This window comes from Phalangium opilio, unplaced genomic scaffold (genome assembly GCF_054372755.1).
Source record: "Phalangium opilio isolate 3A_F unplaced genomic scaffold, DU_Popi_V2 ptg000101l_1, whole genome shotgun sequence".
Taxonomy (NCBI): domain Eukaryota; kingdom Metazoa; phylum Arthropoda; class Arachnida; order Opiliones; family Phalangiidae; genus Phalangium; species Phalangium opilio.
In genome coordinates this window covers 10,430,823-10,443,318 of record NW_028324204.1, presented here as the reverse complement: position 1 = coordinate 10,443,318, position 12,496 = coordinate 10,430,823, and positions in this window count along the sequence as shown.

Here is a 12,496-nt window from a genome sequence, read left to right as displayed (position 1 = left end):
AATTGAATTTTAACAGTTTTTTGAATGATTATCGTTACATTTGCTTGAATTAAAGCAAAAAGTATAAAAATAATGGTTTCAGTGGTTATATTTGAAAATAGTGAAGAAATACTCAAAATATGCTTCTTTGGCCGTGAAACGTTGATTTTGAAAATGTTATTAAAAATCGAGGTACATTTTTATTTATTGTTCAATCGAGATGAAATCACTTTTAATGAGTGTTTTATAGGGAATTAAGCTGAATTCTGTCAAAAATTTCTCCAGAAAAAAATGCATTAAAAAAGTACCGAAAAAATCGCATGTTTATCTTCTTCAAGATACAAAATCCGTGACAACGATTTCTTATTGAAAAATTTAATTTTAACAGTTTTTTGATTGAATATCGTTACATTTGCTTGAATTAAACAAAAAGTATAAAAATAATGGTTTCAGTGAATATATTTGTAAATAGTGAAGAAATACTCAAAATATGCTTCGTCGGCGGTGAAACGTCGATTTTTAAAAAGTTATTAAAAATCGAGGTTCATTTTTAATTATTGTTCAATCGAGATGAAATCACTTTTAATGAGTGTTTTATAGGGAATTAAGCTGAATTCGGTCAAACATTTCTCCAGAAAAAAATGCATTTAAAAGTGTACCGAAAAAATCGCATGTTTTTTTTTTCAAGATACAAAATCCGTGACAACGATTTCTTATTTAAAATTGAATTTTAACAGTTTGTTGAATGAATATCGTTACATTTGCTTGAATTAACGCAAAAATTACAAAAATAATGGTTTCAGTGGTTATATTTGAAAATAGTGAACAAATACTCAAAATGTTTTTCTTAGGCCGAGTTACGTCGATTTTGAAAATGTTATTAAAAATCGAGGTACATTTTTATTTATTGTTCAATCGAGATGAAATCACTTTTAATGAGTGTTTTATAGGGAATTAAGCTGAATTCGGTCAAAAATTTCTCCAGAAAAAAATTCATTCAAAAAAGTACCGAAAAAATCGCAGGTATTTCTTCTTCAAGACACAAAATCCGTGAATACGATTTCTTACTGAAAATTGAATTTTAACAGTTTTTTGATTGAATATCGTTACATTTGCTTGAATTAAAGCAAAAAGTATAAAAATAATGATTTCAGTGAATATATTTGTAAATAGTGAAGAAATACTCAAAATATGCTTCGTTGGCGGTGAAACGTCGATTTTTAAAATGTTATTAAAAATCGAGGTACATTTTTAATTATTGTTCAATCGAGATGAAATCACTTTTAATGAGTGTTTTATAGGGAATTAAGCTGAATTCGGTCAAACATTTCTCCAGAAAAAAATGCATTTAAAAGTGTACCGAAAAAATCGCATGTTTTTTTTTTCAAGATACAAAATCCGTGACAACGATTTCTTATTTAAAATTGAATTTTAACAGTTTGTTGAATGAATATCGTTACATTTGCTTGAATTAACGCAAAAATTACAAAAATAATGGTTTCAGTGGTTATATTTGAAAATAGTGAACAAATACTCAAAATGTTTTTCTTAGGCCGAGTTACGTCGATTTTGAAAATGTTATTAAAAATCGAGGTACATTTTTATTTATTGTTCAATCGAGATGAAATCACTTTTAATGAGTGTTTTATAGGGAATTAAGCTGAATTCGGTCCAAAATTTCTTCAGAAAAAAATTCATTCAAAAAAGTACCGAAAAAATCGCATGTTTTTCTTCTTCAAGATACAAAATCCGTGACAACGATTTCTTATTGAAAAATTGAATTTTAACAGTTTTTTGAATGATTATCGTTACATTTGCTTGAATTAAAGCAAAAAGTATAAAAATAATGGTTTCAGTGGTTATATTTGAAAATAGTGAAGAAATACTCAAAATATGCTTCTTTGGCCGTGAAACGTTGATTTTGAAAATGTTATTAAAAATCGAGGTACATTTTTATTTATTGTTCAATCGAGATGAAATCACTTTTAATGAGTGTTTTATAGGGAATTAAGCTGAATTCTGTCAAAAATTTCTCCAGAAAAAAATGCATTAAAAAAGTACCGAAAAAATCGCATGTTTATCTTCTTCAAGATACAAAATCCGTGACAACGATTTCTTATTGAAAAATTTAATTTTAACAGTTTTTTGATTGAATATCGTTACATTTGCTTGAATTAAACAAAAAGTATAAAAATAATGGTTTCAGTGAATATATTTGTAAATAGTGAAGAAATACTCAAAATATGCTTCGTCGGCGGTGAAACGTCGATTTTTAAAAAGTTATTAAAAATCGAGGTTCATTTTTAATTATTGTTCAATCGAGATGAAATCACTTTTAATGAGTGTTTTATAGGGAATTAAGCTGAATTCGGTCAAACATTTCTCCAGAAAAAAATGCATTTAAAAGTGTACCGAAAAAATCGCATGTTTTTTTTTTGAAGATACAAAATCCGTGACAACGATTTCTTATTTAAAATTGAATTTTAACAGTTTGTTGAATGAATATCGTTACATTTGCTTGAATTAACGCAAAAATTACAAAAATAATGGTTTCAGTGGTTATATTTGAAAATAGTGAACAAATACTCAAAATGTTTTTCTTAGGCCGAGTTACGTCGATTTTGAAAATGTTATTAAAAATCGAGGTACATTTTTATTTATTGTTCAATCGAGATGAAATCACTTTTAATGAGTGTTTTATAGGGAATTAAGCTGAATTCGGTCAAAAATTTCTCCAGAAAAAAATTCATTCAAAAAAGTACCGAAAAAATCGCAGGTTTTTCTTCTTCAAGACACAAAATCCGTGAATACGATTTCTTACTGAAAATTGAATTTTAACAGTTTTTTGAATGAATATCGTTACATTGCTTGAATTAAAGCAAAAAGTATAAAAATAATGGTTTCAGTGGTTATATTTGAAAATAGTGAAGAAATACTCAAAATATGCTTCTTTGGCCGTGAAACGTCGATTTTGAAAATGTTATTAAAAATCGAGGTACATTTTTATTTATTGTTCAATCGAGATGAAATCACTTTTAATGAGTGTTTTATAGGGAATTAAGCTGAATTCGGTCAAAAATTTCTCCAGACAAAAATGTATTCAAAAAAGTACCGAAAAAATCGCATGTTTTTCTTCTTCAAGATACAAAATCCGTGACAACGATTTCTTATTGAAAAATTTAATTTTAACAGTTTTTTGATTGAATATCGTTACATTTGCTTGAATTAAAGCAAAAAGTATAAAAATAATGGTTTCAGTGAATATATTTGTAAATAGTGAAGAAATACTCAAAATATGCTTCGTTGGCGGCGAAACGTCGATTTTTAAAATGTTATTAAAAATCGAGGTACATTTTTATTTATTGTTCAATCGAGATGAAATCACTTTTAATGAGTGTTTTATAGGGAATTAAGCTGAATTCGGTCAAAAATTTCTCCAGAAAAAAATGCATTCAAAAGTGTACCGAAAAAATCGCATGTTTTTTTTCTTCAAGATACAAAATCCGTGACAACGATTTCTTATTTAAAATTGAATTTTAACAGTTTGTTGAATGAATATCGTTACATTTGCTTGAATTAACGCAAAAATTACAAAAATAATGGTTTCAGTGGTTATATTTGAAAACAGTGAACAAATACTCAAAATGTTTTTCTTAGGCCGAGTTACGTCGATTTTGAAAATGTTATTAAAAATCGAGGTACATTTTTATTTATTGTTCAATCGAGATGAAATCACTTTTAGTGAGTGTTTTATAGGGAATTAAGCTGAATTCGGTCAAAAATTTCTTCAGAAAAAAATTCATTCAAAAAAGTACCGAAAAAATCGCATGTTTTTCTTCTTCAAGATACAAAATCCGTGACAACGATTTCTTATTGAAAAATTGAATTTTAACAGTTTTTTGAGTGATTATCGTTACATTTGCTTGAATTAAAGCAAAAAGTATAAAAATAATGGTTTCAGTGGTTATATTTGAAAATAGTGAAGAAATACTCAAAATATGCTTCTTTGGCCGTGAAACGTTGATTTTGAAAATGTTATTAAAAATCGAGGTACATTTTTATTTATTGTTCAATCGAGATGAAATTACTTTTAATGAGTGTTTTATAGGGAATTAAGCTGAATTCGGTCAAAAATTTCTCGAGAAAAAAATGCATTCAAAAGTGTACCGAAAAAATCGCATGTTTTTTTTCTTCAAGATACAAAATCCGTGACAACGATTTCTTATTTAAAATTGAATTTTAACAGTTTGTTGAATGAATATCGTTACATTTGCTTGAATTAAAGCAAAAAGTATAAAAATAATGGTTTCAGTGGTTATATTTGAAAATAGTGAACAAATACTCAAAATGTTTTTCTTAGGCCGAGTTACGTCGATTTTGAAAATGTTATTAAAAATCGAGGTACATTTTTAATTATTGTTCAATCGAGATGAAATCACTTTTAATGAGTGTTTTATAGGGAATTAAGCTGAATTCGGTCAAAAATTTCTTCAGAAAAAAATTCATTCAAAAAAGTACCGAAAAAATCGCATGTTTTTCTTCTACAAGATACAAAATCCGTGACAACGATTTCTTATTGAAAAATTGAATTTTAACAGTTTTTTGAGTGATTATCGTTACATTTGCTTGAATTAAAGCAAAAAGTATAAAAATAATGGTTTCAGTGGTTATATTTGAAAATAGTGAAGAAATACTCAAAATATGCTTCTTTGGCCGTGAAACGTTGATTTTGAAAATGTTATTAAAAATCGAGGTACATTTTTATTTATTGTTCAATCGAGATGAAATTACTTTTAATGAGTGTTTTATAGGGAATTAAGCTGAATTCGGTCAAAAATTTCTCGAGAAAAAAATGCATTCAAAAGTGTACCGAAAAAATCGCATGTTTTTTTTCTTCAAGATACAAAATCCGTGACAACGATTTCTTATTTAAAATTGAATTTTAACAGTTTGTTGAATGAATATCGTTACATTTGCTTGAATTAAAGCAAAAAGTATAAAAATAATGGTTTCAGTGGTTATATTTGAAAATAGTGAACAAATACTCAAAATGTTTTTCTTAGGCCGAGTTACGTCGATTTTGAAAATGTTATTAAAAATCGAGGTACATTTTTAATTATTGTTCAATCGAGATGAAATCACTTTTAATGAGTGTTTTATAGGGAATTAAGCTGAATTCGGTCAAACATTTCTCCAGAAAAAAATGCATTTAAAAGTGTACCGAAAAAATCACATGTTTTTTTTCAAGATACAAAATCCGTGACAACGATTTCTTATTTAAAATTGAATTTTAACAGTTTGTTGAATGAATATCGTTACATTTGCTTGAATTAACGCAAAAATTACAAAAATAATGGTTTCAGTGGTTATATTTGAAAATAGTGAACAAATACTCAAAATGTTTTTCTTAGGCCGAGTTACGTCGATTTTGAAAATGTTATTAAAAATCGAGGTACATTTTTATTTATTGTTCAATCGAGATGAAATCACTTTTAATGAGTGTTTTATAGGGAATTAAGCTGAATTCGGTCAAAAATTTCTCGAGAAAAAAATGCATTCAAAAGTGTACCGAAAAAATCGCATGTTTTTTTTTCTTCAAGATACAAAATCCGTGACAACGATTTCTTATTTAAAATTGAATTTTAACAGTTTGTTGAATGAATATCGTTACATTTGCTTGAATTAAAGCAAAAAGTATAAAAATAATGGTTTCAGTGGTTATATTTGAAAATAGTGAACAAATACTCAAAATGTTTTTCTTAGGCCGAGTTACGTCGATTTTGAAAATGTTATTAAAAATCGAGGTACATTTTTATTTATTGTTCAATCGAGATGAAATCACTTTTAATGAGTGTTTTATAGGGAATTAAGCTGAATTCGGTCAAAAATTTCTCCAGAAAAAAATTCATTCAAAAAAGTACCGAAAAAATCGCAGGTTTTTCTTCTTCAAGACACAAAATCCGTGAATACGATTTCTTACTGAAAATTGAATTTTAACAGTTTTTTGAATGAATATCGTTACATTGCTTGAATTAAAGCAAAAAGTATAAAAATAATGGTTTCAATGAATATATTTGAAAATAGTGAAGAAATACTCAAAGTATGCTTCTTTGGCCGTGAAACGTCGATTTTGAAAATGTTATTAAAAATCGAGGTAAATTCTTAATTATTGTTCAATCGAGATGAAATCACTTTCAAAGAGTGTTTTATAGGGAATTAAGCTGAATTCGGTCAAACATTTCTCCAAAAAAAAATGCATTCAAAAGTGTACCGAAAAAATCGCATGTTTTTTTTCTTCAAGATACAATATCCGTGACAACGATTTCTTATTTAAAATTGAATTTTAACAGTTTGTTGAATGAATATCGTTACATTTGCTTGAATTAACGCAAAAATTACAAAAATAATGGTTTCAGTGGTTATATTTGAAAACAGTGAACAAATACTCAAAATGTTTTTCTTAGGCCGAGTTACGTCGATTTTGAAAATGTTATTAAAAATCGAGGTACATTTTTATTTATTGTTCAGTCGAGATGAAATCACTTTTAATGAGTGTTTTATAGGGAATTAAGCTGAATTCGGTCAAAAATTTCTCCAGAAAAAAATTCATTCAAAAAAGTACCGAAAAAATCGCAGGTTTTTCTTCTTCAAGACACAAAATCCGTGAATACGATTTCTTATTGAAAATTGAATTTTAACAGTTTTTTGAATGAATATCGTTACATTGCTTGAATTAAAGCAAAAAGTATAAAAATAATGGTTTCAATGAATATATTTGAAAATAGTGAAGAAATACTCAAAGTATGCTTCTTAGGCCGAGTTACGTCGATTTTGAAAATGTTATTAAAAATCGAGGTAAATTTTTAATTATTGTTCAATCGAGATGAAATCACTTTCAATGAGTGTTTTATAGGGAATTAAGCTGAATTCGGTCAAAAATTTCTCCAGAAAAAAATTCATTCAAAAAAGTACCGAAAAAATCGCAGGTTTTTCTTCTTCAAGACACAAAATCCGTGAATACGATTTCTTATTGAAAATTGAATTTTAACAGTTTTTTGAATGAATATCGTTACATTGCTTGAATTAAAGCAAAAAGTATAAAAATAATGGTTTCAATGAATATATTTGAAAATAGTGAAGAAATACTCAAAGTATGCTTCTTAGGCCGAGTTACGTCGATTTTGAAAATGTTATTAAAAATCGGGGTACATTTTTAATTATTGTTCAATCGAGATGAAATCACTTTTAATGAGTGTTTTATAGGGAATTAAGCTGAATTCGGTCAAAAATTTCTCCAGAAAAAAATGCATTCAAAAGTGTACCGAAAAAATCGCATGTTTTTTTTCTTCAAGATACAAAATCCGTGACAACGATTTCTTATTTAAAATTGAATTTTAACAGTTTGTTGAATGAATATCGTTACATTTGCTTGAATTAAAGCAAAAAGTATAAAAATAATGGTTTCAGTGGTTATATTTGAAAATAGTGAACAAATACTCAAAATGTTTTTCTTAGGCCGAGTTACGTCGATTTTGAAAATGTTATTAAAAATCGAGGTACATTTTTATTTATATTTCAATCGAGATGAAATCACTTTTAATGAGTGTTTTATAGGGAATTAAGCTGAATTCGGTCAAAAATTTCTCCAGAAAAAAATTCATTCAAAAAAATACCGAAAAAATCGCAGGTTTTTCTTCTTCAAGACACAAAATCCGTGAATACGATTTCTTATTGAAAATTGAATTTTAACAGTTTTTTGAATGAATATCGTTACATTGCTTGAATTAAAGCAAAAAGTATAAAAATAATGGTTTCAATGAATATATTTGAAAATAGTGAAGAAATACTCAAAGTATGCTTCTTTGGCCGTGAAACGTCGATTTTGAAAATGTTATTAAAAATCGAGGTACATTTTTATTTATTGTTCAATCGAGATGAAATCACTTTTAATGAGTGTTTTATAGGGAATTAAGCTGAATTCGGTCAAAAATTTCTTCAGAAAAAAATTCATTCAAAAAAGTACCGAAAAAATCGCATGTTTTTCTTCTTCAAGATACAAAATCCGTGACAACGATTTCTTATTGAAAAATTGAATTTTAACAGTTTTTTGATTGAATATCGTTACATTTGCTTGAATTAAAGCAAAAAGTATAAAAATAATGGTTTCAGTGAACATATTTGAAAATAGTGAAGAAATACTCAAAGTATGCTTCTTTGGCCGTGAAACGTCGATTTTGAAAATGTTATTAAAAATCGAGGTAAATTTTTAATTATTGTTAAATCGAGATGAAATCACTTTCAATGAGTGTTTTATAGGGAATTAAGCTGAATTCGGTCAAACATTTCTCCAGAAAAAAATGCATTTAAAAGTGTACCGAAAAAATCGCATGTTTTTTTTTTCAAGATACAAAATCCGTGACAACGATTTCTTATTTAAAATTGAATTTTAACAGTTTGTTGAATGAATATCGTTACATTTGCTTGAATTAACGCAAAAATTACAAAAATAATGGTTTCAGTGGTTATATTTGAAAATAGTGAACAAATACTCAAAATGTTTTTCTTAGGCCGAGTTACGTCGATTTTGAAAATGTTATTAAAAATCGAGGTACATTTTTATTTATTGTTCAATCGAGATGAAATCACTTTTAATGAGTGTTTTATAGGGAATTAAGCTGAATTCGGTCAAAAATTTCTCCAGAAAAAAATGCATTCAAAAGTGTACCGAAAAAATCGCATGTTTTTTTCTTCAAGATACAAAATCCGTGACAACGATTTCTTATTTAAAATTGAATTTTAACAGTTTGTTGAATGAATATCGTTACATTTGCTTGAATTAAAGCAAAAAGTATAAAAATAATGGTTTCAGTGGTTATATTTGAAAATAGTGAACAAATACTCAAAATGTTTTTCTTAGGCCGAGATACGTCGATTTTGAAAATGTTATTAAAAATCGAGGTACATTTTTATTTATTGTTCAATCGAGATGAAATCACTTTTAATGAGTGTTTTATAGGGAATTAAGCTGAATTCGGTCAAAAATTTCTCCAGAAAAAAATTCATTCAAAAAAGTACCGAAAAAATCGCAGGTTTTTCTTCTTCAAGACACAAAATCCATGAATACGATATCTTACTGAAAATTGAATTTTAACAGTTTTTTGAATGAATATCGTTACATTGCTTGAATTAAAGCAAAAAGTATAAAAATAATGGTTTCAGTGAACATATTTGAAAATAGTGAAGAAATACTCAAAGTGTGCTTCTTTGGCCGTGAAACGTCGATTTTGAAAATGTTATTAAAAATCGAGGTAAATTTTTAATTATTGTTCAATCGAGATGAAATCACTTTCAAAGAGTGTTTTATAGGGAATTAAGCAGAATTCGGTCAAACATTTCTCCAAAAAAAAATGCATTCAATAGTGTACCGAAAAAATCGCATGTTTTTTTTCTTCAAGATACAATATCCGTGACAACGATTTCTTATTTAAAATTGAATTTTAACAGTTTGTTGAATGAATATCGTTACATTTGCTTGAATTAACGCAAAAATTACAAAAATAATGGTTTCAGTGGTTATATTTGAAAACAGTGAACAAATACTCAAAATGTTTTTCTTAGGCCGAGTTACGTCGATTTTGAAAATGTTATTAAAAATCGAGGTACATTTTTATTTATTGTTCAGTCGAGATGAAATCACTTTTAATGAGTGTTTTACAGGGAATTAAGCTGAATTCGGTCAAAAATTTCTCCAGAAAAAAATTCATTCAAAAAAGTACCGAAAAAATCGCAGGTTTTTCTTCTTCAAGACACAAAATCCGTGAATACGATTTCTTATTGAAAAATTTAATTTTAACAGTTTTTTGATTGAATATCGTTACATTTGCTTGAATTAAAGCAAAAAGTATAAAAATAATGCTTTCAGTGAACATATTTGAAAATAGTGAAGAAATACTCAAAGTATGCTTCTTTCGCCGTGAAACGTCGATTTTGAAAATGTTATTAAAAATCGAGGTAAATTTTTAATTATTGTTCAATCGAGATGAAATCACTTTCAATGAGTGTTTTATAGGGAATTAAGCTGAATTCGGTCAAAAATTTCTCCAGAAAAAAATTCATTCAAAAAAGTACCGAAAAAATCGCAGGTTTTTCTTCTTCAAGACACAAAATCCGTGAATACGATTTCTTATTGAAAATTGAATTTTAACAGTTTTTTGAATGAATATCGTTACATTGCTTGAATTAAAGCAAAAAGTATAAAAATAATGGTTTCAATGAATATATTTGAAAATAGTGAAGAAATACTCAAAGTATGCTTCTTAGGCCGAGTTACGTCGATTTTGAAAATGTTATTAAAAATCGAGGTACATTTTTAATTATTGTTCAATCGAGATGAAATCACTTTTAATGAGTGTTTTATAGGGAATTAAGCTGAATTCGGTCAAAAATTTCTCCAGAAAAAAATGCATTCAAAAGTGTACCGAAAAAATCGCATGTTTTTTTTCTTCAAGATACAAAATCCGTGACAACGATTTCTTATTTAAAATTGAATTTTAACAGTTTGTTGAATGAATATCGTTACATTTGCTTGAATTAAAGCAAAAAGTATAAAAATAATGGTTTCAGTGGTTATATTTGAAAATAGTGAACAAATACTCAAAATGTTTTTCTTAGGCCGAGTTACGTCGATTTTGAAAATGTTATTAAAAATCGAGGTACATTTTTATTTATATTTCAATCGAGATGAAATCACTTTTAATGAGTGTTTTATAGGGAATTAAGCTGAATTCGGTCAAAAATTTCTCCAGAAAAAAATTCATTCAAAAAAGTACCGAAAAAATCGCAGGTTTTTCTTCTTCAAGACACAAAATCCGTGAATACGATTTCTTATTGAAAATTGAATTTTAACAGTTTTTTGAATGAATATCGTTACATTGCTTGAATTAAAGCAAAAAGTATAAAAATAATGGTTTCAATGAATATATTTGAAAATAGTGAAGAAATACTCAAAGTATGCTTCTTTGGCCGTGAAACGTCGATTTTGAAATGTTATTAAAAATCGAGGTACATTTTTATTTATTGTTCAATCGAGATGAAATCACTTTTAATGAGTGTTTTATAGGGAATTAAGCTGAATTCGGTCAAAAATTTCTTCAGAAAAAAATTCATTCAAAAAAGTACCGAAAAAATCGCATGTTTTTCTTCTTCAAGATACAAAATCCGTGACAACGATTTCTTATTGAAAAATTGAATTTTAACAGTTTTTTGATTGAATATCGTTACATTTGCTTGAATTAAAGCAAAAAGTATAAAAATAATGGTTTCAGTGAACATATTTGAAAATAGTGAAGAAATACTCAAAGTATGCTTCTTTGGCCGTGAAACGTCGATTTTGAAAATGTTATTAAAAATCGAGGTAAATTTTTAATTATTGTTAAATCGAGATGAAATCACTTTCAATGAGTGTTTTATAGGGAATTAAGCTGAATTCGGTCAAACATTTCTCCAGAAAAAAATGCATTTAAAAGTGTACCGAAAAAATCGCATGTTTTTTTTTTCAAGATACAAAATCCGTGACAAAGATTTCTTATTTAAAATTGAATTTTAACAGTTTGTTGAATGAATATCGTTACATTTGCTTGAATTAACGCAAAAATTACAAAAATAATGGTTTCAGTGGTTATATTTGAAAATAGTGAACAAATACTCAAAATGTTTTTCTTAGGCCGAGTTACGTCGATTTTGAAAAAGTTATTAAAAATCGAGGTACATTTTTATTTATTGTTCAATCGAGATGAAATCACTTTTAATGAGTGTTTTATAGGGAATTAAGCTGAATTCGGTCAAAAATTTCTCCAGAAAAAAATTCATTCAAAAAAGTACCGAAAAAATCGCAGGTTTTTCTTCTTCAAGACACAAAATCCATGAATACGATATCTTACTGAAAATTGAATTTTAACAGTTTTTTGAATGAATATCGTTACATTGCTTGAATTAAAGCAAAAAGTATAAAAATAATGGTTTCAGTGAACATATTTGAAAATAGTGAAGAAATACTCAAAGTGTGCTTCTTTGGCCGTGAAACGTCGATTTTGAAAATGTTATTAAAAATCGAGGTAAATTTTTAATTATTGTTCAATCGAGATGAAATCACTTTCAAAGAGTGTTTTATAGGGAATTAAGCAGAATTCGGTCAAACATTTCTCCAAAAAAAAATGCATTCAATAGTGTACCGAAAAAATCGCATGTTTTTTTTCTTCAAGATACAATATCCGTGACAACGATTTCTTATTTAAAATTGAATTTTAACAGTTTGTTGAATGAATATCGTTACATTTGCTTGAATTAACGCAAAAATTACAAAAATAATGGTTTCAGTGGTTATATTTGAAAACAGTGAACAAATACTCAAAATGTTTTTCTTAGGCCGAGTTACGTCGATTTTGAAAATGTTATTAAAAATCGAGGTAAATTTTTATTTATTGTTCAATCGAGATGAAATCACTTTTAATGAGTGTTT